The 27,549-nt window shown below is 38.9% G+C and overlaps 1 long non-coding RNA gene across 1 annotated transcript; it reads left to right on the forward strand.

The window, feature by feature from the left end:
• Positions 1 to 329: 329 nt before the first annotated feature.
• LOC114153397 (uncharacterized) lies at positions 330 to 24,459 on the forward strand. The gene is made up of 3 exons (XR_003597318.1): positions 330 to 344; positions 11,267 to 11,269; positions 24,144 to 24,459. It is a non-coding gene; the product is annotated as an uncharacterized LOC114153397 (long non-coding RNA).
• Positions 24,460 to 27,549: the final 3,090 nt, after the last annotated feature.

The raw sequence follows: 27,549 nt of genomic DNA on the forward strand, positions 1-27,549 counted from the left end.
GGGTAATTAGGGAACGAGAAACACCTGGGAGTAATCGAGGGGAGAACAGGACAACATGTAGACACAGAAAACTCGAAATTAACACACAGAAAACACAGAACATGACAATATCCATGAATTAATGGAAAGCATTAAAGTGCTATGTAAATAAAAGTGTATTCAAATGATTATTTGTAGACACTGAAAAAAGCACAGTTCAAAGAATAGTATACCATGTTCTTGATGTTGTCATGTTTTGAGAAGTTTTAGAGGGCCAGAATGCAGAAGTGAGAAAAACCTGATTGATAAATACTAAAGAAAGAAAAATATGTCTAATAAAATATCCATCATAAAAGTTTGAATCAGTGCTACTACTTAAGGGAAATAGCGAATTCCGATTGATTTTGAAACTCTTTAGTCCAAACTGAGACGTGGGTGGTGGTAGACAGTCTTTTCGTTCAGTGTCTTTGAGTCAGGCTTGGCCACTGATGTTCCTTACAGTTTCATGATAATTTAATACTTAAGGTGAACAAAGTGAGCTTATATGGCACAAATGGCCTGGGGATTCCCAGTCATCTAGCACTGCTTGTCATAGTAAGTAGTCAATGAGATGGTATTTCTGTAATTTATGCCTCCTATACCGCTACAGATGGTTCTTTGAGGGTGATTTCTATCCAGTTAGCTACAAGAGCCTCATATAATTGCAATGATTCCCCTTGCCATATCCTTGTTATTGGCATTTAATTCAGAGCTTATTCCCCAATAGAGTGATGACGCACCGTTTTCGTCAGGTCAGATCAGCTTCTGTAATTATATTAATCATTATGGTTCAGAGTGCGAGTTCAAGTTGCTGAAGTGGTTTCATAAGAGGGATCAAGAGTGCTGCTGCAGTTCAAGGTATTTCCAGTGTCAAATTTGTGACTATGAATTTAAACTCCTGTGTCTGCACTGCAGAGGAGCACTTTTAAATTCTATAACTCATTTGTAAGGATAGTTAGATACTATTATTAAAAAAAAATTGCTTGTGATGATTGACGGTAACCTTTGAAATAACAGTGAACTTTCATGTGAAATTATTTTTCACCAATAAGAGGATTGCACATGCTTCATAAGTAGCTTGCAGAGCATTGTTTAGTGTTTCTACAATTTCAAAGGGTCATAGAAAATTCATCCAAGCATAGGTAAGTACAATGTCCTTGTCAAGAAGAGCAAAAGGAATAAAGACTCATAAATCCCAGCCTACAGGGGTAGGACAATGATAACAGAAACAGACTAGCCGTAGGTATTCTTAATCATCAATACACATTATTGTGTGATCAGAAACCATAAATGGTTCATTGAAGCTTAGTCTTAAGTCCTCCAACATGGACTAGAACCAGCACAACTCTCCACATTAACAACTTTTATCAGCTTAATTGTGTCACCTAACATTGCTAACTATATTATCTAGTAGTGTTTTATATGTTATAAACATTCCTACCTTGTGCAAGTCCTCCAACAGCCAGTTAAGATTTCTAATTCTTTATATGTATATCTACTGATATGTTATTGTTTATGTAAACTTTATGCATCAATACGTGGATTTGGAAACTTTTTAAAAGACAGTCAAAATATAACTTCCGGCAACACAGAACAGGTCTTTACTGCATCCTTAACACTCATTAATAGCTTGTCTCAGGACCACATTTTGGATGACATTCAAGCGAAAGATATGATCACCTGGAAAATAAATTTTCCAAAAAGAAAGAATCTTTCTACTTGCTGAGGATGCACAAGCCCTTTTCATCCAAAGTGCCACAGCAATAACAGAGATGAAATTCATAACAAGTTTTTTATTTGGTAAAAAACCTCCCACTTATTATAAATTGCTCCATACAATTTTTTATTAAATTGCACTTATCTGTTGAAATTCTTTCTTTCCAAAATGTTCCTCTCTGAAGGGGGAATTTCAGTCCTGCAAGCCCAAGAGTAAATATCAATATGTTCAAACTTTCTAGACTTCCAGTTTTATAAGTTTTATAACAAAGAATGACAGTCACTATTTTTTCACCCAGAGTAGCAAGTTTCTGGTCCTTTACCTGTAGGGTGTCAGCTTAAAGATTTGCTTTGTGAAATTTCTTTGAGAGGTAATGCCTTCTTGTGGGTGTTCACATGGGCCTGGATTTTACAATCAGAAAAAAGAGGTGAACATTAGAATTAGTAGTTTTTTTCCATCTCTATATGTTTTCTCCCTCAACATCATTTTTCTTATTTTAAGCCAGTAAACATAAACTCACAATACAGACTGTGTTGACAGTAAAGGGCTGTGAAAGTGTTGTTGGTGACCTTTTCCTTTCTAATTTGGCTTTCATACTGACACGACTCACTGTGCCATTTCACGCTGCAAAATAACACAAAGACAACCTCCAATGAGTCAAATGAGTCTGAAGTGGGCTGCTCTTTATGTGCAGCGGCAGATTTCATATGAATATTCTGTTAGTTTCTTGAAAGCTGTTATGTGGATATCAATTAAAACAAATAAGAAAAGGTTGAAATGTAAAATCTGTTGCTTTTTTAAGTTTACAAGTTGAGTCATTTATTTATTATATGGATCAGACTGTCTTATAGTAATGACCTGGATAAACAGTTTCTTTAGTTATCTACATTAAATTTTATAATTGGTTATGAATCAGTTATACATAAAAGAAAAATAATCTTCTGCTTTATTTGAACTCTACTTCATGAGCTGAGTTTATAAATAAAATGGGTGTCGAAGTTCCTATGGAATCCTGCAAAAGTAAGTTTCTCTTCCCACATTTTTCTAGATTTTCTGCTTATTTTGCCAAGATAATCTTTTCAGATTTTATCTATGATTATATTGTAATTATACCATACTCAACAATCACTTCAACCCCAGTATAGCAGAAACATGTAAAACTCTAAAAGAACTTCATCTTTTACTGCAGCAGCATAATTCTACATTTTAAATAAAACCAAAATAATTTTGGTTTTCTTTACAAGACTACTTGAAAAACACTCAGTGGACACAATCAAAAATTCTAATAAAATAATCGCTATTCTGAATGAATACAAGTGTTTTAAATCAATCATGTCTAATAAACAATTTTTTTTTTCCTTGTTGTGTGTGTGTGTGTGGGCATGTGTGTGTATGTAAATATGACACTACACAACCCATTACTTGGCCAAAAAGCCACCAATCCCTGATGAAAGATGGTAAAGGAAGTTAAAAAAAAGTCCAAGATTGTCATTTAGTATCACAAAATCTCTATAACATCCAGATGCAATCTACATGCTAACTGGTTTTTAGGAGTGTTTCAGAACATGTCTTCCACTCATGTAAACGTGTGTAATTTGTTAAATCTACAGTGACTTTAACTGACACCATGTTCTTCAGTCCAATGAGATTAATACCCTCTCCAAGCTATTGCGAATCTGGCTTTTATTTTAAAGGTATAAGGTATGAGAAACGTCTCCAGCACATTTACTAAATAACATTCTGACTATTTCGTGAAACTTTGTAGAGGATTGAAGTTTCATTCAATCAGTTGATCCTCTAATACACAGGTGTCAAACTCCAGTCCTCAAGGGCCGCTGTCCTGCAGTTTTTAGATGTGGCACAGGTACAAAACGCGGGAATGAAATGGCTTAATTACCTCCTCCTTGTGTAGATCAGTTCTCCATAGTCCTGCTAATGACCTAATTATTCTATTCAGGTGTGGTGCAGCAGAGGCACATCTAAAATTTGCAGGACACCAGCCCTTGAGGACTGGAGTTTGACACCCCTGCTCTAATATGAAAAAAAAAATCGAAAATTCTTCTTCATGACACCATGTTTAAACTGATGTAAGGTAATTTTATTTATGTAGCACATTTTCAGCAACAAGGCAGTACAAAGTGCTCATGTAAGTCATCACGACGCCATACATAGAAATAGAGAATGTGACAGTAGCATTGGATTGGAGAAAACAGGCAATGGAAACTCATGTCCCCAGTACGGCGGCGAAGGATTAGTGTTTCTCTTCAAAGGAACGTGGTGCATAACTTTATGAACTATTTGAAATGCTGAGTCATTTAATAAGTCTTCATGGGCTGTTTTAGCATGATAACACTCCAAAAATATTGCCAAATCAACATAGAAAGGATTCACCAGACACAATTTCAAATTTTTTTGATGGCCTCAAACCTAAATATTAAGAAACCCCTATGGGGTGAGCTAAAGAGAGTACTAAGGAAGATGCAGGACTCTTGATGACCTATACAGATTATGCAAAGAAGAATGGTAATAGATCCTTCTCTCTTTATGCTGAAAGTATCGTTGAATGTTAGACCAGAAAACTAAGTTTTGAAATGGTATTCTTAAAACTAAAGTTTTCCAAATAAATTTATTAGAAATAACTATACAAAATCTGTAGGATGCTATAATTACTGCTATAAAGAACTTTATTGTAATGCTTTTGAAAAAAAATTTTAAAGTGTGAGGAACCATGCATATTTGCATCTGATGCTTTTGTAACCTTCTATATAAACCACCATCATAAATCAAGAGTGCTCTCATAAACTGGTATTATTGTAGGCGGAGCATTATAAATAACACTGTTACTTAAACTCCCACATAATGACATATGACATTAGGCTAGAGGTGGAGCCCATTAGCTCCATATTGTGGTGGTACGTGTTTCATACAAAACACCTACCACATATTATCATCTTTGGTCTATTACTGAAGATGGTAATAAACTGAAGAAAGAAAAAGAAAGATGTGGATAAAAGGAAAATATAGTTAAAGAGCAAGGTAACGAAATCAGAATAATTAGCAAAAGAAAAACAGAACCAAAAAGAACAGGGGGGAAATGGAGTAGAAGTAACACAAAGGCAAGAGCGATGATTGATTGAGAGCGCGAAAGAGAAGGAGACAGGTGTTCGATTCAATGCTTGTATGGATTTCTCCACACTAACAGACTACCTGGCATTGCCTGTCTGAGGGCTAAAATCTAGTAGATCTTTCATTTATTATCAGGTGTAGAATGGCAATCAATATTTCCTAATTAAAAGAGTTTGTGGTTTAGTCAGGCAGATCTAGTGGGTCTGGACAACTTAGAAAGCCATGTTGGATTTTAAAAATCAGTGCAAATCTGTGAGTTTCCACTTATGCTATTTAAGTTCAAAAAGAGCACTTAACATTAGTTTTTCAAATGTACAGTTTTAGAATGAGTCATCTTCACTTAAATACACACAGCTCAAAAATTATGTAGTGAGTGATTTTTTAAAATTAATTAATTCAATAAGCTTATTTATTTGGGTCCAGTTCACAACACAAGCCATCTCAATGCACTTTACAAATAAAGAATGTGATGCAAAAAAAATATTTCTAATTGCTTAATGTGTGTATTGACATATTTTTATGCATAAATGGATTGAATTTGTTATGACTTGTGGTTGTAGGTGGCGAGGTAGACACGGTCAGACCCAGGTAAAGATGCAAATAATGGTTTAATGAAGAAATAACAGAAATCCAAGCAGCACAGGTGAACTAAGAGGCAAGGAACTCAACCCTGGTAGCTCTGGCAAAGAGGCAAAGACAATGACATAACTATGACACAACCAGGACCCAACAAGGAGCAGGGAACACAGGTGGGATTAAATACAAAAAGAAGGTAATCAGGGGAAACGAGGGATAGCTGGGGACAATCCAGGGCTAGACAGGACAACACAGAGACTCAACTGAACACAGAAACCTAAATTAATACACAGAAAAAACAAATCCTCACAGAATTAAGCTTCAATTTGTATGATTTTTACAAAATATAATGCATTTCTTTTGTCATTCACTGCTTTCTTTTTGTATTTGTTTATTTTGGGGTATTCTTGTATTTTTTTATTCCGGTTGCTTTGGTGCTTTTTTGCTTTATGTTTTGTACACTTATTCAAATATTTTTTGCTCAGTTTTAACTATGGTTTTCTGTTCTTGTGTTGTCTATCATAGTCATTCAGTCATTTCTAGCTATTCTCCCTCAGTACCTCAGTTCTTGCTCAACCCCAGCTGCTTCATAATCAGTCAATTAGTCTCACTTGCTCCTTGTACCAGTAATCACTCCCTCCACGTGTACAATTTTTATTGTAATTGTTGAATATTTTTTGTTGCCTTGTCAAGTTGTATTCCTGTCATGGATGGTTTTCTTGTTTTAACCTAGTTCAGTCACTGATTTATAAATCACTTTTATTAAAATTCCTCTAGGTGTAATCTTACTTGCCTTGTGTAAGAGGTTTGGTCCTACAGAATGGGTTTATTTATAACTAAAAAATGTTGTTATTGTAAATATAATGTTGGCTCAAAAAAAAAAACAATGTTTCCATACTCAAGGTAAAGTAGCAAAGCTGGTTCTTGAAACGGCCAATTAAGCTAAAATAAATGTCAACTGGGACATTAACCAAGGCTAAACCCCATCTGAACTGAATCACTCTGACTATTGTAATAAGCATTCAGAATAAGCTAATGAAAGAAATCGTCTATCTCCATATGTCCCTAAGATGTAGTTTTATTCCCCTCACACACAACAATATTTTTTTTATTTTGGTAATGGACTGTTTACATGCACTAATACGATGGACTGAGCTTTGTTCGAAGGTCAAAATAAGTGGGTAAGGCAGCTGTGTATGATAATAGGATTTCTATCAAGCTTATGAGCAAAAAAGCAGTAACTGTAACAACGCAATGTGTAATAAATGTCAGATTCAAGATGTGGCTCTTTCAGAATCCTAAATTAAACTTCTGAGATTTAGAGTAATCCTGTGCACACAGAAAATATGTAATATCTCATGTCATTTGAATGACCTGGTTTTACAGTGAACAGTGCAAATATTTGAGGAAAAAATATCACCTATTATCAGAAAATTACAGCCACAGTCTGTAAATGCTTTTCAACCTAGGAGGCGTAAAATAAATCTTGTTGGCCATTTGACTGGCAGCTGGAATGAATAAGCACCTAAAATTACTGGCACAGAGTCCAAGTGACTGTGACAAATGTACAATCTGTAAAACAAGAGGAAAGGAAGTTTTTACAGTAGGTGTTTGAAGAGGCAGGGAAGAAACACGATTGTGTTGTTGCCAGCAGGGACTTGGTGTTCCACAAAGCCAGATGGCTTGTGCTGGTGCTGTCTTGATTTGTCTATCTGAGGCAGCTGAGACAGATAATTACATACCTTTGTGCCAGAGGCTTGTACCTCATATTTTTTTCAAGTGGGTGGTGACTGCTACATGTCAGTGAATGAATGAATGAATGAATGAATGAATGAAAACAGTAATTGCATATGCTGAGTTGTGGGGATTTTAAATGTAAACATTTTCCAAAAAGTATTGCCTCTGATTCAAAAACAGTTTGTGTGACCTACAACATCAATTTGGCCATTCTCACAAAACATTTAACTAAAGATGTATCAATCAAAATGTTCCAGTCTCTGTAAACTTTTTAATACGTTGGTACTGATTTTACTATTAATTAGTAAAATTAATTAATAGTATTAAACTATTAGATGAAATATTAGATGTTTATCTAATATTTTCCTCTCTCAACTAAATATCTTCTTATATCCAGACATCTAGATACTAGAATCATCTAATCTAACATCTAATATTAGAAATTACTGCATCTATTCAAGACTGATGTTGTCAGTAAAATGCAATGTTTCTTTCCAATGAGTCAACTGTCAATGCTGGAAAAGCACCAATAATTCAGTGCAGCTCTAACTAACTTTTTTGCTTATTTCTCATTTATAATATTCAATTAAAGATAGAAAAGTATAGTCAGTAAAGTCAATAGAAATGAACTGATTCTAAATAACATGCATAAAACCAACCCATTATGATTACGAGGCAGAAGTAAACATAGCATGCTGTAACCTTCACAACTATTGTCACCCACGTGATGATGGTACTGCTAATAGTTTCTAGAAAATAAACACAGGCAAAGGATTTTTGTAATTTGATCTTATCTTTTCGAGGAAGTTAATGTCTTTGGTTTCTGTTAAATATATCAAAGATCAGACAACATGCCAATTAAGTGAGGCAGAAATTCACAGGTCAAGAAATGACCTCCTCTTGTTCAAACATGTCCTCATCCATAGTCAGAAGAAGGAACAACTGAACTCAAGAAAAACTAGCCTAGATGAGGATCCATGAAGCTAAAACATCTCCTGCACTCAATGTAACATCAGTAGGACACAAAGTGTCATCGTGGGACCACCAAGCTTTTACAACAACATTTTCCTTTAAGCATTTCCTACAAATCCTTTCATAGGGCGCTAATAATAATGGAAGTTGCTGGATAAGGCCCCCTGCTGAAAGCCAGCTGTGAACACAAATGAATGTTCCAAGTCAGACAATATTTCAAGTGAATGATTAAAGGTTCAAATTAAAAATGGCTCATTGCTTCTGGCAGAAAAGAAGCACACACTATGCAACTGTGGCAACTCTTCTAAAAAAAACTGAAGGGTCTTTGAAGAATAGCTTTCTACAACTGAAGTCTTAAGCTACAATATAAACAACCATGCAAGAGCAAAAGCAGAACTGTTCCCAAATATTTTGTATAATAGAATATGCACCATATATAATAGAATATAAAGCTGCACCAGGCCACAGGTTATAGAGATTTTCGTTCAAACCTTCAATACACTGTCTGATAAATGTCCACTGATCTTTGGCCAAAAACTCTGCTTGGCTGTATGGGGTGATGGCCTTTCTTAAGGAAGTGCTTGATGCATCTTTTTTCCTCTGCGAGATTGCTCAGACTTTATTAAATTGCTTTTTTACTAAGCATTTGAGAATTCGAGTAAACAAGCAGCAACATGGACAAAAAAACCCAGGGAGTTTATCACAATAAAATTGCAAAGGTCAGGCGTTTTTCAAATTAATAAAAAAAGAAAACAGTTTGCATAAAAAAGTAAAGGAAAAAATAAAATGCATAAATTTTACTGATTTCCTGATGCCGGATTAAAAAAAATGTTGATTGGTAAAAAAATAAAAATAAAAATAAATCAATGCATGTCAATGGCCAAATAATAACAAATATTATCAATTTGCAGAAATTAGTTTCAGACAATTAATTTTAAGCAATGTAGAGAAAACTTTACTAAAATAAGCTTCAGGCAGACCACACCAGTGCTCGGCTCAACAGTACAGGAAGTTCAGGGTTATTTTTCTCCCTCAGTGAAAACAGCTTCTGACAAATCACTAGTGGACCCACCGCTCTGTGTCAGCTATCAATTTGTCACAGAGGTGGAGTCACCAGAGGGGCATCAAAGGCTGCCAGAAACTCCTCATCCGCACATCTGTCTAACCAGGTGTGACTCCTAATGCTTTTTAATTTGGAGCCTGAAGCAAAATTACACAGTTAATTGATGTTATTTAAGCTTAAGCACCTCCCTAAATCTCACTGAGAATTTTGTGTGACCATAAGTGCATTTTAGGGATCAGAAGAATATTAAAAAGCACAATTAACCACAGAACAAGGCAACAAATTAACGTTTCAAAAATTCCATCAAACCGTCTATCTATTGTATTCTGCCAAGATAGGATCTCAAAAGTATTAGCTCCAGAAAGGAAACCCAGATATCCCTGTCTTCAGTTATAACCTCAAGCACATTCTTGAAAGATCTAAGGCATTCTCAGGTCAAAACGGCCGTATTGTCCCTACTCCTGGTCACATTGTCTCTATTCCTCTATCATCCCATGGGATTATAAAGGAGTGTAAGAGGGTTCTTGATCAGATGTCCAAACTACCTCAACCGATTTCTTGTGATGTGAAAAAGCAGTGGTCCTCTGCTTAATAATCAGATTATTAAACTTTAACATTGAGTAAATGCTACTAGGATATGACTGAGATGTCATATCGCTCAATACGTAGAATACATACCGTGGTCCCAATTCTTGAAAGCTGGAACCACCATGTTCTCCAAGCATCCTTGAAGATATACAGTATGTTTGTTAACCACAATGACCCACAAATTTATTTTGTTTTTAGCATCTGAGGACAAATATTGTCCTGTCTTTGTGGCCTGCTACCAGTAACATGTTTAACTGCTGAAGCAACCTCTGGCAAAGGGATTACCTTCTCCTGAGTCTTATCTCTATCTGGGATATGGTAAGTGGTTAAAGGAGATCCTCAAGGTGCCTCTACCTCCTGTGAGTCCCCTTATTCTGGGACAAAACAGAATGTCATTAAGCAAAGTAATTGCACCATAGAAGTTTGTTTTTTTTTGCTTTAATTCTGTCCAACAAGTATTCTTTTCTCCTGTGTTTTAAAAAATTATTTAAAGAAATAAACTATGGAAATAGACATCAAATAGTTAATAGAACATAGGACATTGTTTTTTCATGATTATTTTTTCCTTTCTTGAAATAATACACCGTTGTCTTGCTTTTCCCATCACTGGCATTGCTTTAATAATGTATTAATCATTTTATTTTCTGCTGCTGATAGATTGTTATCCAATTGCTCCCATTACAGCTGACAGGCATCTAGAGTCAATATTGACTCCCTCATGTCAGAATATATTTTTTACCAAAATGAAGTGAGAAGAATGCTGCAACCTGCTTCTCTTTTCCAAAACTTATCGTTGACATTTTTAATTCATATACTCCGCTGCAGTTGTCCCTGTGGACATCTCTCTTCCTCTCTTTTATTGATATTTATTGTGTGGTGTTGACTGGGTATGAGGGCTGTGACAGCTTTCTCTCTAAAGCAGCATTCGGATTGTTTGCTGCTGCGTAGAAAGCAATAATGTATTTGTCACCTGCTGCCAACAGCTATACACTCCACCGTTCATCTTTTCGTGTTGCATTTTTAAACAATAAAACCAAAATACGCCCTGCTTTCCGACAGCAGGTACAAAAAGTATTGGTATCTAAAATGACAAATGTGTGTAAAAAGTGCAGTTCATTAACTCAGGGCAAGCTGGATTGTTGTTTTCTATCACGTGCCTCAAAGTATACCACAGCAACTTTTTGTTGTTTGTGCCCACAAGTGCACCTCAATAATTAAAAAACAAGATATTTTGCACTAATTAATTTTAAGTCGAGTTTGGCTCTATGCAATGTAGTGCCATAAAAGAATAAACAAACTTATGAACAAAGAAAATGCATTTAAAACAAAAGCAAACGAAAGGAGAACAGTAGAACAATATACTTCCACGTTCAAAGGAGTGGGTAGAAGTATGAACTTATTTTTACACCCATCTCTCTTTTGTCTTACATTACTCTTCATGTTAACCTGGTTTTAACATTCTTTCTTAGTTAGTTTTTATACAACTATTTAGATGGTAAAACTCAACTATTATGGACTCATGACATATTAAACCAAATATTTTCAGCTATTATTTCAATTAATTTGATGAAGTGCTATCGAGTTACCTGTCTTCCCCAAGATTTTATAGGCTGTGGCCAAAGCAAAACAAGTCTGTATAGCAAAGTTCAGCATTTATTTGTTTCATATGATGTTCTAATGTTTTAGCAAACTCAATTCTTCTTGTTATATGCCATGTCCATTATCATACACTCTAATCCCCAGTGGGGTCGTGAGGGGTGCCGGTGCCCATCTCCAGTGGTCAAAGGGCGAGAGGTGGGGTTCACCCTGGACAGGTCGCCAGTCCATCACATGTTCTATAATCATTTTCCATTTTTATTTTTTTAAAAATACACATATTATATATATAGTCACCCACAGTGCTGAACAGTAATAAGCATTAGATAAGACCATTTTTATTTATAAAAATAAAAACATTTAAAGCAGAGTAAGACATTCTATAAACACCATAGAAATCTAAAAAGGAAAACAGCAGATCAAAAATCCATGTATTTTGATCGCATTTGATCAAAAACCATTGAAAATAGGTGTGGTTTTAACAGTAACAGAATAAGTTTGTTTAATATTTAAGGGCAACATGTTCCACTAGTTTGGAAGTGATAAAAGAAAAGGCCAGATCTCCTCAGAGCTTCAGCCAATTAGTCAGCTTATCTGTGGGTCTGTGGTTGAACATAAGGCTGTAGCAATTCAGAGAGGTATGAAGGAGCAAGATGATTAAGTCCACTTTATTTGTGTAGCACATTTCGGCCACAAGGCAGTTCAAAGTGTTTTACACCATAAAAACACAATACAGAAGCCAGTTATGAAACAAGCAATGAACATTACATTTTGTCAAATGCCATAATCAAATACGTGTTTCACTGGCAGATTAATTCCCTTATAGCAAGACATTTGTCCCATGCTATATGTGAAATAATCTTCTAATGGAACAAGTACTTTTTCAATCATATTAAGAATTACTGGCTTAAAACAAGCTCCTATTTCTTGCTGAAGTTCTTGCATGTAAGTTTTGTCTTATTTCAAGTGAACTAAGATATTTACTCTAGAAACCAGACCAAAAATATTTTGTAAGATTTTGTGTTTTTGCAACGATAAAGAAACATCCATAGATGCAGCACAAAGAACCAGAAGTGTGTTACCTGCAACTATCTTCCATTCAAAATGAACATGACGTAACCAATTAACCCAAACAGAGTCTCATGACTCAACGGGTCATTTAATACAAAGGTTACAAAGTCAATCACTGTAATGTGTTTTATATTCTCAGGCTTGCTTGGTCTACTTACTATAGCAAAATGAGCAGCCAAGGGTGGCGACCCTGAGCAAGACTCAGTTAAGAAAAACTACATGCGCTGTTTTTTAGCAGGCAGGTCAGTTGAGATAGCACTGCTTCATAGTGACCCAAAAATATTTAAATAAAAATTCTTGCAAATTTATTTCAAGAAATAAAGCAGCATAAAAACAAAAAGCAACCACTGGGGACAGAAAAATGCCACAAAGTGTGCAGCTGTTAGAAATAATGTTCAAATGCAAATGGATTGCTAAATTATAAATGTGAGATCCATCAATCTCACAACTAACCCTCAATCCCACCAACATGCCTTCCATTGAGACCTGGAGGGGCGTGGTTGGGAGGAACGACCCCCGATCTGAACTCAAGTATAATACTGGAACCAAATCTTTTGTGCTACTTTCTCAAGCTATCCATCCATCCATCCATCTTCTTCCGCTTATCCGAGGTCGGGTCGCGGGGGTAGCAGCTTCAGAAGGGAGGCCCAGACTTCCCTCTCCCCGGCCACTTCTTCCAGCTCTTCCGGGGGAATCCCGAGGCGTTCCCAGGCCAGCCGAGAGACATAGTCCCTCCAGCGTGTCCTAGGTCTTCCCCGGGGCCTCCTCCCGGTGGGACGTGCCCGGAACACCTCACCAGGGAGGCGTCCAGGAGGCATCCTGACCAGATGCCCGAGCCACCTCAACTGGCTCCTCTCGATGTGAAGGAGCAGCGGCTCTACTCTGAGTCCCTCCCGGATGACTGAGCTTCTCACCCTATCTCTAAGGGAGAGCCCAGCCACCCTACGGAGAAAACCCATTTCGGCCGCTTGTATCCGCGATCTCGTTCTTTCGGTCATGACCCAAAGCTCATGACCATAGATGAGGGTGGGAACGTAGATCGACCGGTAAATCGAGAGCTTCGCTTTTTGGCTCAGCTCTTTCTTCACCACGACGGACCGGTACAACGCCCGCTTAACGGCAGACGCTGCACCAATCCGCCTGTCGACCTCCCGCTCCCTTCTTCCCCCATTCGTGAACAAGATCCTGAGATACTTAAACTCCTCCACTTGGGGCAGGACACCCCCCCTGACCTGGAGAAGGCACTCTACCCTTTTCCGGCTCAAGACCATGGCCTCGGATTTGGAGGCACTGATCCCCATCCCGGCCGCTTCACACTCGGCTGCGAACCGCTCCAGCGAGAGCTGCAGATCACGATCTGATGAAGCCAAAGGGACCACATCGTCTGCAAAAAGCAGAGACGAGATCCTAAGGCCACCAAATCGGATCCCCTCAACACCTTGGCTGCGCCTAGAAATTCTGTCCATGAAAGTGATGAACAGAATCGGTGACAAAGGGCAGCCCTGGCGGAGTCCAACTCTCACCGGAAACGAGCCCGACTTACTGCCGGCAATGCGGACCAGACTCTGACACCGGTCATACAGGGACCTGACAGCCCGTATCAAAGGGACCGGTACCCCATACTCCCAGAAAACCCCCCACAGGGCTCCCCGAGGGACACGGTCGAACGCCTTCTCCAAGTCCACAAAACACATGTAGACTGGTTGGGCGAACTCCCATGCACCCTCAAGGACCCTGCCGAGGGTGTAGAGCTGGTCCAGTGTTCCACGACCAGGACGAAAACCACACTGCTCTTCCTGAATCCGAGGTTCGACTATCCGACGGACCCTCCTCTCCAGTACCCCCGAATAGACCTTGCCAGGGAGGCTTAAGAGTGTGATCCCTCTATAATTGGAGCACACCCTCCGGTCCCCCTTTTTGAACAGGGGGACAACCACCCCAGTCTGCCAATCCAGGGGAACTGCCCCCGATGTCCATGCGATATTGCAGAGTCGCATCAACCAACACAACCCTACAACATCCAGAGCCTTAAGGAACTCCGGGCAGATCTCATCCACCCCCGGGGCCTTGCCACCGAGGAGCTTTTTAACCACCTCGGCGACCTCGCCCCCAGAGATTGGAGAGCCCAACCCAGAGTCCCCAGGCTCCGCTTCCTCAGTGGAAGACATGTTGGTGGGATTGAGGAGGTCTTCGAAGTACTCTGCCCACCGGCTCACAACGTCCCGAGTAGAGGTCAGCAGCACACCATCCCCACTATAAACAGTGTTGGTGCTGCACCGCTTCCCCCCCCTGAGACGCCGGATGGTGGACCAGAATCGCCTCGAAGCCGTACGGAAGTCTTTCTCCATGGCCTCTCCAAACTCCTCCCACGCCCGAATTTTTGCCTCAGCAACCGCCCGAGCCGCATGCCGCTTCGCCCGCCGGTACCCATCAGCTGCTTCGGGAGTCCCACAGGCCAAAAAGGCCCGATAGGACTCCTTCTTCAGCCTGACGGCATCCCTCACCGAAGGTGTCCACCAACGGGTTCGAGGGTTGCCGCCGCGACAGGCACTGACAACCTTGCGGCCACAGCTCCGATCGGCCGCCTCGACAATGGAGGCACGGAACATGGTCCACTCAGACTCCATGTCCCCCACCTCCACCGGGACGTGTTCGAAGTTTTGCCGGAGATGGGAGTTAAAGCTCCGTCTCACAGGGGATTCCGCCAGACGTTCCCAGCAGACCCTCACAACACGTTTGGGCCTGCCAGGTCTGACCGGTTTTCGCCCCCACCACCGGAGCCAACTCACCACCAGGTAGTGGTCAGTGGACAGCTCCGCACCTCTTTTCACCCGAGTGTCCAAGACATACGGCCGCAGATCCGATGAAACGATGACAAAGTCGATCATCCAACTGCGGCCTAGGGTGTCCTGGTGCCAAGTGCACATATGGACACCTTTATGCTTGAACATGGTGTTCGTTATGGACAATCCATGGCGAGCACAGAAGTCCAGCAACAGAACACCACTCGAGTTCAGGTCGGGCGGGCCGTTCCTCCCAACCACGCCCCTCCAGGTCTCACTGTCGTTGCCCACGTGAGCGTTGAAGTCCCCCAGCAGAACAAGGGAGTCCCCAGGAGGAGCACTCTCCAGTACCCCCTCTAAGGACTCCAAAAAGGGTGGGTAATCTGAACTGTCGTTCGGCCCGTAAGCACAAACGACAGTCAGAACCCGTCCCCCCACCCATAGGCGGAGGGATGCTACCCTCTCGTTCACCGGGGTAAACCCCAACGTACAGGCGCCGAGATGGGGAGCAACAAGTATGCCCACTCCTGCCCGACGTCTCTCACCCTGGGCAACTCCAGAGTGGAAGTATGTCCAGCCCCTCTCAAGGAGACTGGTTCCAGAACCAGAGCCATGCATCGAGGTGAGACCGACTATTTCTAGCCGGAACCTCTCGACCTCACGCACTAGCTCCGGCTCCTTCCCCACCAGAGAGGTGACATTCAACGTCCCAAGAGCCAGTTTCTGCAACCGAGGATCGGACCGCCAGGGTCCCCTCCCTTGGCCGCCACCCATCACACAGTGCACCCGACCCCTTTGGCCCCTCCCACGGGTGGTGGGCCCATGGGAGGGGGGGCCCATGTTTCCTCTTCGGGCTGAGCCCGGCCGGGCTCCATGGGTAAAAGCCCGGCCACCAGATGCTCGCCATCGTGCCCCCCCTCCAGGCCTGGCTCCAGAGTGGGGCCCCGGTGACCCGCGTCCGGGCGAGGGAACACCAAGTCCAAGGTTTTCCTTCATCATTGGGGTCTTCGGGCTGCACTTTGTCTGGTCCCTCACCTAGGACCTGTCTGCCTTGGGTGACCCTACCAGGGGCCTGAAGCCCCAGACAGCATAGCTCCTAGGATCATTGGAGCACTCAAACCCCTCCACCACGATAAGGTGGCAGCCCAAGGAGGAGTTTCTCAAGCTAACCTTGACATTTTGATATTGCTACTCAACAGTTAGACAAGTAAAAATCATTGATCTAAGCATCAACACTGAACATTATGCAGTAGTTTTAATGTAAAAGGTATGGCTCTTTAACCTCATCCTTTGAAATGGATCCATTTAGTTCAATATTAAAAATTAACTGACTCATAAGTCCATGTACAGCTAACCTTAGACTTAGACTGACTTTATTGTCATTTTGCATGCACAGGGTGTATACAGAACGAAATTTTGTTGCATACGGCTCAGGACAATGTTTTGAGGTTCCAATGTTGTGAGGTTACTCCAGATAAAATAAAATACAGTATAAAATATGAATATAAATATGAATATAAAATATAAAGTGCAGGATTGACAGTAACATGGAAGTTATTTAGCTATGTATATGTGCAAGGTATGAAGTGGAGACCAGTTTTTGAGTGGTCTCAAAAACTGTATTAGTTAGATCAGCGTTTCCCAATTCCGGTCCTCAGGCCTCCCTGCCCTGCATGTTTTAGGTGTTTCCCTTCTGCTACACACCTGGATTGAATATATGGGTGATCAACAGGTTTCTGCAGCACTTGATGGTCATGCAATCATTTCAATCAGCTGCTCTGGAATAGAGGCACATCTAAAACATGCAGAGCAGGGGGGCCTGAGGACCGGAATTGGGAAACGCCGAGTTAGATCATTCAAATATGAAACAAAAATAAAAATAATAAATCAACTTACAGCTGCACAGTGGCACAGGTGGTGGCACTGCTGCCTTACAGCAAAAGGTTTCCTGGGTTTGAATCCTGCCAAATGTGTTTGTGCATGGAGTTTGCATGTTCTCCCCCCTCATGCTTGGGTTCTCTGCAGGTACAGTCCAAAAACATGACTGCGGGGTTAACTGGTCTCTAAATTGTCCTTATGTATAATTGTCCACTGTGACGGGGTTCTATTATGATTTAGTCAAACATAATGACTGGTCCAGGTCGGAGATCGTTTTAGAGGAATTTATTAAGCTCGCACAAAGATGGCAGGTGCAGAACACACACGGAGGATATCCAGAGCAGGTTAGAAATCAAACAATCATCAGTACCTTCACTGCAACAGTCCATCACCTCCAGCGTGACTTCTTCAGGAGTCTAACCACAGACTGACTTCCTGTGGTGTAGAGCAATGCTTTTAAAGCCACAGGCTCCGCCCACAGACAATCCAAACAAGCAAAAATACTAAGCAATTACTTCTAACTCAAATCAACTCTTAAAGTATACATAATAATAATAATAATAATAATAATAATAGAAAAATAAATACATAAAATAAACTTGTAAACAAAATACAATGGACCTTACCAGAGGAGCCGCGTTTCATTGGCTGATGCCCATTCTACGTGGTCACGTGCGTGGCCGTCTGACAAGCACACTTAGCTTCCCGTTAGCTAAGTACAGCATAATGGCAGAACTGATCCAACTTCTACACCTTGACGCCTGTCTGCTACACAGTCTTACGTTAGCTAAACAGATCAATATGCAACGTGTCTGTATCTGACATACACTAAAGATTTTATTTTAGCAGAAAAGGCTTTGGACTAAACTGTTACTCGTGTTAGCCACGTTAGCACCAAGTACAGCTAGTCAATCAACCATCGCTGTGTTCAGGAAAGCGCTGATTAATAATTGAGAAATAAATATCAAGCCTGGAAACTTGATACCGTAACGGACTGAATGTTATGTTTTTAACGTAATCTTTGCTCGTCTTGCAGGGCGCAGGCGGTTGCCACAGTAACAGGTGTGCTTAAACTACAGAGAGAGAGAGAAAGTAAAAAGGTAGGAGTGGTTTTGAGTTGATCACCTGTTCAGGTTATTTTACCTTTGTTTACCTTTGCTGTGCTGCATTACAGCCGCTGTAGTTTCTAAAGGTTGGACTAATTACCTCGTTCGTTTGTGAGTTTACGTCATTCACAACAAACATCAAATAGAACAAATATATTTCATACACAACAAATGGCTTCTACCGTGGTAATTATGTGAAATTAAATGAATTATATCCCAGCTTTGCCTTTACCTTTACAGAGCTCTTTGGTTCCTCCTGTCAGCCTGTAGCTTCTCACATTGACGTCATCAAACCAAATTTCAGATCTACCATAACTGACTGACACCTGTTGGCCTCAGGTTTGCAACCAGTTTGTGACTGAGAAACCAGTAACCTCCTCCCAGATGATGACATGAACTTGTTAGATCCTCTGTCCATTGTAGTAGCTGATATGTTGTGAAAATCCGGTAGAAATTATGCACTAATCGAGTCACGTTTACATAGAAACAACGCGCCGTGAGGCTTTGCTTGTGAGACTTGCGGTCACGTGGGTCGGTTGTGGGCGGAGCTTGGTAAGGTCCATACTCAATTTAATAAACAACACCCAGTGCGCTCTGATGACATCACCACCTCATGTGACTCACACCACAAGGGTAGGGTGTTTCCGCCACAATCCGGAAACACCCTACTTGAAATCAGAACCGGGAAAACGTTTAATGCTGAAAACAGGTTAGAATGAATGTTTAGCTGAAGCAGGAACACCGCGTGTGCACAAACGATGAACCGCGTCAGGTTAAACTGCATCAAAAAGTAAGTTAGTGATTGTGTACGTGGGTGTGTGTGTGTGTGCGTGTGCGGGTGTGCGCGCATGCTGACACGGACTCTATAATTAAGTCTTAGCTCGTGACGGCTCCTCTTCCACCCTTACCTGGGGAGATGAACATTGGAGAAATGTACCAACTCCCCTAAAACCCTGCAAGTAAAAGCAGTTATATAACTAATACGGACAATGGATGAATAGATTTAACTTAGAATTTACAAAGCTGTTGTTCTTTGGTGATACATTTAATTTAATCTTAATTTTGTCCTAAAAACATTGTATTGTATGTTTTGGCCATTTGACCATTTACATAATTTTGAAAAAGAAATACTGCTTTTACACTCTTTAGCAGTGCTACAGCTACTAACATCCTCAAACTTATGAATAAGTACAATATTTCTTATATTAATTCATCACATATGCTTTTCATTTGAATTTAGGTCTTCTAATCCTTGCATTTGCTATTTTTCTTAATTATCAAGCAGCTGTTGTCAAAACGTTCCACACTACAACTCCAACTCTGCACCTTTCATAGCTGTTCCCACAACTGATGTGATGAAAGGAACTTTTTTAAGTGGAGTGTTTTATAGATTAGGCCAGGACTGTAGAATCCTGCATTAGTGGGAGCTATTCTGTTCGACATGGTGCTGTGCTCTTTCACAGTAGAAGAAAATTATTTGTTGGGGAATAAAGATTGTGAGTTTTTCTATGATGACTCCAAATGGGAACTGCAACCACGGTGTCAAAGCAAAAGTGGCCCATGCATTCAGAGACCATGCGGTCCAGCCTTGTTAGTTTGTACGCTTTAAAAATGAGGTCAAGTTAACAAATGCCTTTCCTGTTTGTTACTGTCTCTTTAGGGTACAGACCTAATAATTGAATATTAAACATGATTGCCTAATTTTCTTCTTTTTTTTCTGTGGGTGAGTCCAACTTCTTGTTCCAGACTGAGCCAATTTAATTGGAGGGATGAAAATGAAAGCTCTGCTGCAGTTTCCTAACAGTTGAGGGCATTTTGTCTGATTTGTCACCCACTGGATGCAATAAAGTTTCACATGTTGAACAGGTTTTACTGTAATTTTTTTTTTCTTCTATCATCACACTTAGGGCAGCATAATGACAGACTAAAATAAGTCTAATTGGTGCGTCTGAAGGTTTACTTAAGGGAGCTGTAGCAGTCTGTTCCCATCAACATTCAAATATGAACACATTTACTTCCCAAAGAAAAAGCACATTTCTAAAGAATAAAACTCTCACCAAAATCACAATTTGGAATAATAATAATAATTAATTTAAATAATGTCTTTTTTTGTTCTGTTTCCTCAGAAGCCACTGAAATTTTACAGCGGAAGAATATTGTAGAAAATATCTATTTTTCTATGATCTCTTTCCATTTGTTGCATATTTTCCACATGCTGAACAAAAGGAGTAAAATTTTCTAGATATAGAGATGTTTCCTTGTTTTTGTTGCAAAATCATAAAAATTAGACCACTGAATAATAAAAAGAAATAATTTGTCTTTGTCTTTTTCTTTTATCTTTCCAAGCACATAAAAGCTTGGCCATAAAATGAAAGGTGGAAGTTGACCCAGATTTCCACATTCAGTGTTTGCTTTTCATTGTTTTCTGAGGCTTACAGAACAGAAGAAAAAAGTAGATGCCTGGCTGCAATATCTTGTGAGGCTGAATGTTATTGGAATAAAACATAGTAGTTAACTGGCTGCAAGGCAGCAAGTAGACATTCAAAATATGAGGAAACAAACTTGTGTTTATTTGAGTCAAAAGGGAGCTGTATCCACTTCGTTTAACAGTGGAGGAACTAAAAATGAGAAATATGACATAAGTCTTTCTAGTGATAAATATTAAAATGATGATACCTCACTGCTAAACAATCCAGTGAAATATTTTAAAGGTGCCTTCAAAAAGTGTTCATGTATCTTCTGTTCTTTGGTTTTTACGTTATGACATGCTACAACCTCAAACTGCAATAGATTCTTCCAAGATTTTATGCTTTAGACCAACACAAAGTAGTATATATCTGTAACGTAGATGCAAAAGAAAATGTTATTGTTCCTAATTAGAGCAAAACCAAAAAGTAAAGGACACCTTCTTTAGAAAATATATAATTTAAATATCATGTTCCTGTTAGGCAAAACATACATATTTTTATTTAATTGTCATTATTTAGTAAAAATCAATTTAATCTTTGACATTAAAGGATTTGTTTATTTTTATTGTCAAAAAAGCTCAGTTTTGTTGATCATGATTGATTAATAAAACAGTAAAATAGCTAAAGGGGTGAGTACTTTATATAGGCACCACAAATTGCTAATGAAGCTGGAAGAGAGAAAATGTAGAAAACTTTAAGGGGTGTGAATACTTTTGCGATGCATTGTAAAATTTCCAATATCATTTTCTTTTCTGCCTTGAAATACTTTTGTTTAAATCAATATGAACCATGAAGTGCTGTGAAAATAATTTGTAAAACTCTGAGCTGACATTATTTTAGATTTTATATCACTGTAGTACAGGGAAGGGAACTGACTTGACTAATGAGCTCCATGCATGAAAAAGTATCTAATTTGTCTCTTTGCACCTGTCTGCCCTCAGCTGCTGACTCCGGTTTGATGCATATGGAGTCGAGTGCCTCTTATTCTCCACAGCATTCACCTTGCCAGCCTAACACAGGCCCCTTCCGACTGTCCACAGAGCCAAACTCAGCCTTCATGTTCCATAAACTATAATAACTCAGCTGCCATATTGACTAGCCCCATTGTTCTCCACAATTAAAATCACTGGTGGCCTCTTTGGCAGCGGTTATCAGGCATCCACATAAAGACTAGCCCCTTTCCAGACTCTCTTCACTGCTTTTTTGGTTGCCTGCTGGCTCTTACGTTTCACACTTTATAATCGTAGCCTAAACCTAAATATAATGTTGTTGTCATTCTGCCCAGAAGAGAGAAAAATTGGCTATTTTAGAGGCTTTTGCCACATTTTGCATCCTCCTATGGGAGCTACATAGTGTGAATGCAAAATTACGTCAGGTGGCAAAATACATTTTATGATGGTGCATGGTAACTATTTTTATACAATTCACATCTTAAGATCAAAACTGAAAAGAAAAAGATGCAGACACACTTTAGGCATTTGTCAATGCTCCTACAATATATTAATCCTAACTGCAGTATGACTTGTTCATTCAAGTTATAGTGGCAGCTACAGTAGCAAGTCTTCTTAAGAGCTGATGTGACTCCGTATTTTTGGCGAAATGTAGAAGCAGTTTTGTGATACACTTTTCATTTCCAGATGATGAGTTAAACATAAGATGATCAAAGTCTTGGATAACATTGTTATACCCTAACCTGTTTTGGACTTTCTTATATTATATTATATTATATTATATTATATTATATTATAAAGAGGACATACTGTGGTCAAATGTAAAAAAACAAAAACTACAAAAAAAAACTTACTCAACTTATCTGACAGTTTATTAGCCAGAATGATTAGCCTGACACAGTTAAGTACTTTATCTGTACAGCAACATGGGTACATAGTGCTGCGCTTCCAGTGGAGCTTACACAATGTGATCCGAACTCATAAAGCCTTAAATTAATTTTTTCACAAATTTGATACATACAATATTTCACAAACATTCCGATTAATGATCTGTAGGAACTTAAGTACATAACATTGGTGAGAAAAGTGACAAAGATTTCATTCCAAGCTTATGAAATATGTTTGATTATTCTCCCCCGGGGCTTTATAATGAACACATTATATATTACAAGATGCTTCAATAATAATGATGTTTCATACAGACTAAGAGACTTACCAATTAACCCCAAGGACTCATTCTATGATTGATTTTCGGTATGCATAGCATCTATTTAGGTTTATATCCTTTTTTAGATGTTAGAAACATATTAGAAGCTTGAATTATACTTGCAGGAAATTGCTAAAAGTGCTACATATGTAGTGGCAGCTTCGTTTTTTTTACATGTCTCTTTTTAATTCAGCCTTGGCACCTATGAATTTTGGCATTTTGTCTTGGGACTGAACAACAGAGCTTTCCGGAACAAATTTTGTGGAATATAATTTCAGTCCACTATCCAACACCTTCAAACATCACTAATGACACATTTTCCTGATTGAGCTGCCTTGAGCTGATTGGCTTCCTTGTTCTGGGATCAGCTGCAAAGATACACAAGCTGTCGATAGCACAGGCGTCCACATAATGTGAGTCAACATATCTAAAAATATTATCAGGGCAACAAAGAGATGAAAATAGGAGCCAGTTCAGATTGAGGGAATTTGGAGTGTGTGAATATATATATATATATATATATATATACTATCCAGCAAGCATTTCTTTTTTCATTTTTATGTAAGAACTGATGCACTGATTGATTCTTGCACTTCCAAAAAAAAAAGCACTATTTAATTAAATAAAAATGATCTGCATTGTTACTTAATAAAAAAAACTACAAAACTTATTTTTAAATCAAAGAATTAGAGGCATGCAGTGTTTTAGAAAAAACATAGCAACTTGTGTTAAACTTGTATTGGGAATCAAATCAGGAAATTTAGAAATTCACTTTAAAGCCCTCTTGTGCTTTTTTTCTTATTCAGTGGTGAATAACAAAAGACATTTTGATATAAGGCAAGTATCCTCCTTGATGAGCTACATTGATCTTTTAAACAAACAATTTTGATTTGTCGCAACTCAAAAACTTTCCTAAATAACAGTTTAACTAAAAATTAGCTTTCAAAGAGAATTAAGCATTATGGACTCAAAACTTTACACTTTGTGTCATATTATGATGAAAGTGATTTTTGGTTATAAATCTGTCACTGAATATAGCCACAGTTTTCCAAACATAAGCTGTGTTGTAAAAAAATATATATATATACCAAATAACAAAGAAATAACACTCACCGAAGCAGCATGTAGCATAATATCTGCCTACAAAACAGATGGCAAGGAGAAGTGTTATGGTCCCAGTAATTTATAATACCATCAGGATGAGAGACAGAGAAGTATAAAGATAACTTAATATTGTCAGGTCATATAAGATGATCAGTCACAAGACCCAATTTTTTATGTTGTAAGTCCACCTATCCATTGTCTAACACCCTTGACCCTGGCGGGGTTAGGAGGGGTGCTGGTGCCTATCTCCAGCAAACTTTTCAGGCGAGAGGCGGGGTCACCCTGGGCAGGTCGCTAGTCTGTCGAAGGGAAACACAGAGACAGACAGGACACACAACCATGCACACACACTCACACACAAGGAGAGTTTAGAGAGACCAATTAACCTGACAGTCATGTTTTTGGAGTGTGGGTGGAAGCCGGAGTACCAGGAGAGAACCCACGCATGCACAGGGAGAACATGCAAACTCCATGCAGAAAGACCCCAAGCCGGGAATTGAACCCAACTGCGCCACTGTGCAGCCCTGGTGTTGTAAGCCGTTCTACGTTATGTGGGGAATATTTAAGAAAGGATCATTTTCAAAGCATTAAGCATATACTGTATGTGTTCTATGTGCTTGCTTTGTTATAATTTTAATTGATAATTTACAAATGCAGACAAATAGTTGTGCAAACAAACTGCCTAGAGAAGCTGCCACTGTGGTGGTATTTAGCGAATGCTCCGAAGCTTTGTGATTCAGGCTTACAAATCAAGCAAAACATGATTCTTGCTTAATTATTGCCCATAACCACTTATTAGATAAATAATAAAATGGAATAACATAACATAAAGAGAAAAACTTCCAGAAAACTGTCCTTTCTATTTGATGCTTGTTCAAAGGGTAAGAGGTAGATAACAATGATAACAATGTTTATGCCTGCAGGTATGCTCACATCATATTTATCTTTGTAATATAGATTTGTGGTGCATCTCTGACCTACAACCATAATTAACACTGGAAGCAGAGGGGTGCTGTCTGAGCATAAGAGCAGGAGATGTGATATATGTTGTTTGGTTCATAAATACTTAAATCCTCCTTTATTTTTTGTACAAAACTCAGCAATTTAAAAACATCTGATTATGACTGTAATACTGTGTTTTAGTTTAGTTAAGGCATTATTTAACACTTTAATTAAAACGGATATTTGATTAACATGAAACACTATTTTTATTGCCTTATTTACTGTTTTAAAAATCTACTTTTGTGAATCATTCAGTTCCCTCATTTTTATGCTTTTTGAAGAAAGAGTAACTTTCCAGCTGGAAAATGTCTAGATAGTGACGCAATCAGCGATCAGCAGGGGAGCTCTGTAGGGCTCGATTTGGCAGCCTGTCATGTACTGTGTTGCTTATATGCTCCATCAAAGGATTCTTGCCTTAAGAGACTCATTTTTCATCTCCATGGTCTATCTGCATTGAAATTGTACAAATCTAAATTGTTTGGAGCATGTATTACTGGAGATGTGTGTGTGTGCATGTGTGTAACACTTACTACATTGTGGGGACTAACTGCTCTTTATGGGGCTCATAGCCAAGGCCCTATAAGAAGTTTTCAGGTCATGGTATAAGTGTAAAAGTAGTTTAGGTTAGGTTTAGGGTTAGGTGTGTTCCAGATAATAGTTAGGTGTAGGTTAAGGGTCAGGTAGACTCTAGAAATAAATGACAATGAATGGAAGTCAATTCAAAGTTGTTCTGAAGACAGAAATTCGGAATGACTGAATGTGTTAAGAAGAGGGCATAATATTACGTCCCTCTGGACTTGTAAACAAATTTTAATTAATTTCCTTCATTTACCTAATAAAGAAAATTATCAAAATTCTGTAAGAAATATTTGAAACATTGCCCAATAACATAGTTTTTTTTTTCTGCGTTAAATATCAAGTTACCAACCCTTCACAAGGATAAATAAAATGCACATAATCGTCTCAAACCAAAACAATTTTCAAAATTCCAAAACAGATGAAACATTAGGATCCAAAGAAATCTGGCCATGCATGAGGAGGTCATGCTTCTCCTCACAAAAGGTCACTGCCAAGATTTGTTACTAGCAACATCTCCATGCGGTTCTCAAAAGCAATTTTTACAGCCGAACATAAAGATGTAGGTCAGCATGAGGTATCTTTATATTTTTTCAGGAAAATCTGTTTAACTGCACTATGAGTAATCACCTTAAAGACTAGACATGACTACAATGCATAGACAAAAATTGTGAATATATAAATTACTACTGTTATTGTGGAATGCCCCAATGGCAAAATTCTATAAATAAATGAAATGTTACATGATTATTAATATGTATTAAAAAGACTGAAAATGCACTGAGATATTTAATGGTGCTCTTTATTAGTGTAACATAAATGAAATGTCCCTTTTCAAAGAGACCCCAATATCTGAATGGTTAACCTGCACTACCAGTTTAGTTCGGATCATTCATGTTAACTTGAATAATATTTGTCCCAACTACAAACCTAGATTAGTAAGGTCAATAGAATAATTAATAATTTGCCTGTGCATGGGAATATTAACTAATTGAATGGATAAGTAACAATATATTTAACAAGTCATGTGTCTATGCATTTCAAATTTTAGATAAGAATATTTACATAATATCCTTAGCACATTTAGCTCTCAATAGATTTTAGCCTGTTATTAATGTCCCTGTTCGACTAAGTTCACAATCAGTTGTGAGTTTTATTGCATACCAAGACCTCAAGTAATCTTTGGCTCATTTCAATTCACTGAGAAAAGGAGATAAGGGATTTAATGTGCTTTTACTAATCTTGTCACTGTGATTATGGCTCCAGGACGCAGCTGAAGCTGGATCAGCCATTTATGCACAAAGCTTTGTACCATTGTTTGCTCCACAATGCCTGGCAGTGCGTCTAACTTTCAGCAGTGTTGCTGAGAAAAATCTGCCTGACTTGTGGTAACAACGGCAATACTCACGGCTGATCTGACTGTAGTGCAGGAGCGCACACTTTCATCTGTAATGTGGAAAAAAAATCATGTAACTGGAGTTGTTATCCTGGAGATGGATCCTGACAGCCAACATAAGCTCTGCATGCTTTCAAACACACCTTGCTCTCGCTGCTGTTGTTTCTTTGGCTCTTTGTTTTCCCTTTTTCTTCCTCCAACTGTCTTGATACCCCACGCTTCATTCCTGCAGTCTTTTTTGTTTTATATTTTCCTTCTCTTTTCTGTAAATCCTTCCACCAGCCTTCTTGTCATCCTTTCCAACCACTTATCTTCCACTCCTTCCCTCACTTCACTTTGGCTTCATTTTCTCTCCTTTCTCACCTTTCATCCCAATTCAATACCTTTTACTCTTTTTACACCCTTTATCGCCATCTTCCTTACACTTTTATCCCCTCGTCCATCTTTTTCTTACATTATCAGTTTCTTCATCCAGCCAGCTTTGAGAGCCACATGCACTCCCTCATTCCCTGATCTTGAGAAGATAGCTGATCCCACTGATGCTATTTTAAGCCTGTCATGCATACTCATCCTCCTCTTCCCTACCATGGAAAGCTGGCAGCCACAAAGAGAGAC

This window comes from Xiphophorus couchianus, chromosome 11 (assembly GCF_001444195.1).
Source record: "Xiphophorus couchianus chromosome 11, X_couchianus-1.0, whole genome shotgun sequence".
In the NCBI taxonomy this organism is placed as follows: Eukaryota; Metazoa; Chordata; class Actinopteri; order Cyprinodontiformes; family Poeciliidae; genus Xiphophorus; species Xiphophorus couchianus.